Genomic DNA, 5943 nt, shown 5'->3' with positions numbered 1-5943 from the left:
CACAAATGTGTTCGATTTACACCAAGAGCAAAGAATCAAGAGATCGAGAGCGAGACCAAGAGTTCTAGAGCAATTGAATGGGAACACTTTTAATAACTCTTGGTGAATATCAGTTTGAATCTCACCTTGTGGGATGTAGAAGACATAGAGGTATGAGAGGGTGAAGGCACGAGTGAAATGTGTCAATAATATCTTGGTAACATGAAAATAAAAGGTAATAATGTGCATTAGTAACTTGTACTATATGCTATTTTAATTGTAGATTAAGAGATTTTAAAAATGAATGCATAAAGTAGTACTAATACTTAATGAATTATGAGTTGTTTTTAAAACTATGTAACTTGCATTATGAGTTATTTTTAAGACTTTAAGACATTGTTTGTAATTGGTTCGATTATGTTTGAGATATTTAACCTTACATCTTTAAAAAAAATTGTAATTTACTTTTAATTGTGAAATTTAGCGTATTGTCATTATCTGAATCTTTTAATGGATGTTTATGGTTTATGGCTGTTTTCTTTGTGTTTTGTATCATGTCCATTGATCGATTAATGTTTGTGTTTTGTATTGAATCTTTTTTACATGATCTGATGATCCATTGGTCTACATGGGCTGCTGATGGAATTTGCAGATCCTAATGGTAAAACACAATCACACACACACACACACACACACACACACATATATATATATATATATATATACTTACATATAGGTACTTCAACTTGGTTTCTTGAAAGCTAAATTAAATCGACACTAATTTCGATCAGTGCAATTGGTCTTTGATGTATTAATACAGGACCAATGTATCACAATGGAGTTTACCATCTGTTCTATAAATACAATCCATATGGTCCATTATGGAGTAACATTTCATGGGGTCATTCCATATCCTATGATCTTATCAATTGGGTTCATCCGGATGTTGCTCTCACCCTAACGAGACATAACGATATCAACGGATGCTGGTCTAGTTCCACCACGATCGCAGAATCCAGCAAGACTTTGAACAATCCAAAAGGCTAATGCACTCCACATGATTTCACATTATTAAATACTTTTCTATGGGCCTCCGTAGGTCGAATTTATTGCAGTGCTCTACTTCCCATCTGCATCACACACAAAGACATTTTGCATTAAAAATTCTCAAAAGTGATCTTATGCTTTAATCTTTATAAAATACTTTTGCACCAAGAATATTCATAGTAAATAGTTGCAGGTTAAAGAACTCTATATTAGGTAAGAGTTGCAACACATGCTAACGTTGAAGTTTGGTTTGTTGCCACTGGCAAATCTAATTATATATCCACCACTTTAGATGAAGTGCCTAATTATGGAACCCACCCCTGGAACTGAATGTTTAAAATAAACCCTGCTTTGTCAGAGGCCTGCTTAGATATAACTTCTAAGTGAAATATATCATCTTACCTTGATACTTTGTTGTAAAAAAATGGTGTTTTAAATAAAGACCGACCAAGCTGCCTCATTCAAATTCTGAAAGAAAAAAACAGCTAAACAAGGATTTGGTCATGGTTGCATGGGGCATAGGAGTCTACAATCATGAAAGAAAAGAGGGTTACTATTGTTTGCCATAACAAGAGTCAGGTTTTTGCATGTACATAGCTCACTGTATATGGGAGTTGGAGGCCTAAATTTTCCAGATGAGGATCAAAACACCAAATATAAGAAGTGCTTTGAGATTCCATTCTATTTTCCCAAAAATTATATGGCAACAAATTTATATGTCTAATTAACAAACACATGGTAGCCAACCTCAAAGTTACCAAAATTCCCTACAACACAATGACTTAGTAGTGACTATATTACTGGAATGAGAACATTTCTCAAAGAGATCTCCTAATTCCTAAATGTATTTAACTTCAGACAACCAAAACAAAATAATGGTAAGGTACAAAAGATTGAACCATTACAGGTTCACAGAGGTGGAAGGGGAATATAGCCTTACCTTCTCTAAGCCAAGTGAAACGTCATTTCCTAATTAAAATTTTTAGCCCAAGCACCAATCAGGCAACCTACTATAGTCCAAAGGGTAACTACTAAGACTACACTTTCAAGTGATTACAATTTTTACATGACTGAAGCTGCTTAGTAAGTCTGCCCTACATGCATAATGCATTCAAGAGAGAAATCCCAGATGCAGCTAAAGAAAAAATCCTCTATGTTTTTTGGTGTGTTTTTTACTGCCATCAAGCATCTGCAGGTTTAACAGTGTGTGTGTTTTTGCTGCTCAACCACCAATTAGTTTGCTGTAAAAATAAGTACTTAAATCAACAAAATGAACAATAATGAACTTATCAATATATACCAAAGCATTGTTGATTAACTATTTTTGGTGCTTCTTTTTTCAAATAGTAAAAGAGAAAAAGGAGGAATCTGAATGGTTTTGTGTCAAGATATATATGGATTCATTTATTTTCATTTATTTGATTTCTGAGGATTTTGGGCCTTCCAATAAGATTGGTTTGTTATATATATAAAATATAACCCATCTCACATCAATTTCATTCTTGTATAGGCAATATGTGGCATGATCAGAAGCATGTCAAAACCTAAATCTTCTTATTATATTGGTATGTTTCCAATAAGATCCATAGAAATTGAAAGCCTTACCCTTGGAACTCTTCCTCCTATATTTCAGGGTATATTCATCAGTCTACTGATTAATGTTCCAAATGCTTCCTATAAGTCTTTCAATAGGCACTTTGCTTAATGATTGTAGGTTGTTCTTCTTGTACTTTGGCAGGTGTAAAAATACTTATATTGAATGCAGACCATCTTATATTTGAGTTTGTTGCTAAATGGGCTGGAAATCCCAACATAACTCTGGTTTTGAACAAATTATTTCTACCCATCAAAATTCAGGTTAGAAGAGTTTGGTTCTTATGTCATAAAGTACATGAGAATTTTTTTAGTGGTTGGTAATCTAGCATGCTTGCTTTATGGTATAGATAAAAGTAGAAACACCCACATTGGTCAAGCAAGCATGCATGATTTCTTGAAGATTTCAAGTGCTTTTAGTGAAAAGTCAAAGAACAAAAGCATAATATCTCACAGAAATTAACAGACTACAAGTCATGTTAAGTCAAGATCAGAAACACCCAATAAAGGTCAAAAAGCAAACATGATTTCTTTCAAAGACAGACAGAAACACAAGTATCATCTCACACGAACAGACATAAACCATGATCATGAATGATCTTTCAAAGATTTCAAGTGCATCTTTTAAAGATTTCAAGTGCATCTTAGAAAAGAAACACAAAAATGCATGATCTTTCAAAGATTTCAAGTGCATCTTAGAAAAGAAACACAGAAATCATCTCACACAAAATTAAAGATATATAGAAGCCATGCTGAAACAAGATCGGAAACACCCACAAAGGTCAAATAAAAGAATAATCTCACACAAAAACATTCACAAACACATAATTAAGCCATGTTGAATGAATATATAAAATCCAAGATATTGTAAATGGTACCTATCTTTTTGGTTTGAATGATAGCATATCACTGGTGAGAGAGTAACAAGCAGGTAATATCATCAAGAGGGTTTTACAAAGAGATACCAACAGAGCTCCACTAGCAGTATGCCCACCTCCACCCTACACATAAATTAAAAAAAAACCACCTTCTTTATCTAATTTTTCATTTCTTCTCCAAACTCTTCCTTCTCACTTTTTTCCTACTACAGTTGTGAGTTTTGATAAAATAAAAAAGAAAAGGGGAGGGGGATAGAATGCCAAGGAACTCAGTGAGAAACCCTTTATTAAACCACCATGAAAGAGATCAAAATACTTGAGAGAGATTGAGAGAAAGAGAGCAGAAAACCAACTGATCAACACACATATAACATGAAGACTCTCGTTTTACATTCCATATATGATATACCTTAAACTATCAAATTATTAACCAAACCATTAACCAGCCACACTGCCATTCTACATTGTTGCAATTTAATTTCATCATATATGCGTTATTAACCAGCCACATTACATTATAAAGATCATTAACCAGCCACATTACATGAAACCCTAATATTTTTGAATAAATGAAACCTGATATTTTCACATAAATGAAACCTGATATTTTCACATAAATGAAACCTGATATTTTTGCATAAATGAAACCCGAATATTTTCGCATAAATGAAACCTGATATTTTCGCATAAATGAAACCCTAATATTTTCGCATAAATGAAACCTGATATTTTCGCATAAATGGTAAAAACAAACCTGGAGATGGATTGAATGATAAAGAAGACGATGGAAGAGAGGTCTGATTTCGAAGAAGACGATGGAAGATGATGAAACCTCGCTTTAATATATTGATGATTCGAGTGTCTTGGGGAGTGAGGAATTGCCTGAATCGTCGTATTGGGAGCGACGAAGCGTTTGAATAGTCGTCTTGGGGGAGGGGAGCGACCTAATCGGCGTCTTGGGGGAGGGAAGCGACCTAATCGGCGTCTTGGAAAGGGGAGCGATCCTTTGGGGGAGGGGAGTGAGTAATCTACTACTGCAGTAAAGGATAAAAGATAAGGGTATGGTCATTTATAATTTTTAAGACTTTTAAGACTTTTGGTAAATCTGCTTAATAAGGTAGTATATATATAGATTCTTTAGATGTAATTGATGATTAAAAATGTTTGATTTTTTGTTTTATGCCAAAAATTGTTAGTTGTGATGGTGGTTGATTATAAAGATGTACCATAAGAGTGGTGTTTGATTGGTTTGAGTTTGAGCTTCAAAGATCAAAAGTACTTGGAGATCTCAGGTTTGAATCCAATGAGGAATAAGAAATCTCTTTGTGGCCACGGAGGTTCAAATGCAATGACTCGCGGATGCTCACCCTGAAATTAATCGGCTTGTATACAGGGCCGTTTATGGGGGAGGGGGCCGGGCGTACGCCCAAGCCCACAAAAATTAGAGGCCCAATTTTTTTAGTATATATAATAGTTCTTTAAAAAAAATTAGTAAATAGAAGAGAAATAAAAAAATTAGAATCTAATAGTACCAGAAAAGATTTTGGTATTTCATTAACTATTAAAGGCCGAAACACGTATTAATTAAATATATTGGAGAAGTACATAAAAAAGTTAATTTGTCGTTCATTATATATTTTTTTATCTAATATTGACGTCTAAAACTACTTACCTCAAAAACTTCGATATATATTCTTCATAAAACATCTCCTATCGACTCTTTTGATTATTCCACTTTCGCATGAATTCTATTTTTGTATTAGAATATAGTAGATTTTTCTTGTTATTAGCTAACAAAACCCCCATCTTTTGAAAAATTTACAAACCATATGAGACGTTACAACTTATATCTATATTTAGAATAATAAAACTATAATTGTTTTTTTTTCATACTTATTTTTTTATATATAATTAGAAGAGTACTCGCGCAATGCAGCGAGACACATCTCGATTGTAATGTTATATTTTATTATTTGTCTCTGTCGATGTTATAATATGATTTTATGTGTTTTTTAAGAAAGCAATAATGATTTTATTTTTGAATAAAACATAAATTTGAAAAAATATATTAAGATAATAATTAAGTATTCTGTTAAAACTCAATAATTATCCTAATTATATTTTAAATTTTTTATATTTAAAATTAGATGTTTATTCTGTATTTGATTATGTTTATCTGCAGTTAGTTACACGAATTCAGATATGGAGCTTTAATAAGTTGTACTTACACAGAATCCACTTGCAATCTTGAGTTTTAAGTAATATGCATTAATAAACAGTACTTTATGCATAAAAAGTGTTTTTTAAGAGTTTTTGTCAAATGCTTTATAATATAACTAGAAGCATACTCGCGCAATGCAGCGAGATACATTGTGATTTTAATATTTCATTTTATTCTTTATCTCAGTCGATGTTATAATATGGTTTTATGTGATTTTGAGAAAGC

The 5943-nt window shown here is 32.5% G+C and overlaps 1 long non-coding RNA gene across 2 annotated transcripts; it reads right to left on the bottom strand.

Annotated features, from left to right (window-relative positions):
- Window positions 1–760: 760 nt before the first annotated feature.
- On the bottom strand, window positions 761–4509 carry LOC112523589. Of its 2 annotated transcripts, XR_003070287.1 has the most exons (3): window positions 4252–4509; window positions 3498–3620; window positions 761–1109 (listed from the first exon to the last, which is right to left on the bottom strand). It is a non-coding gene; the product is annotated as an uncharacterized LOC112523589 (long non-coding RNA). The 2 variants fall into 2 exon arrangements; XR_003070286.1 differs by lacking the exon at window positions 3498–3620.
- Window positions 4510–5943: the final 1434 nt, after the last annotated feature.

The sequence above is a fragment of the Cynara cardunculus genome (assembly GCF_001531365.2).
Source record: "Cynara cardunculus var. scolymus isolate 2C chromosome LG 12, CcrdV1, whole genome shotgun sequence".
In the NCBI taxonomy this organism is placed as follows: Eukaryota; Viridiplantae; Streptophyta; class Magnoliopsida; order Asterales; family Asteraceae; genus Cynara; species Cynara cardunculus.
The sequence above is the reverse complement of the archived record's forward strand: the minus strand, read 5'-3'. Positions and strand labels throughout refer to the sequence as shown.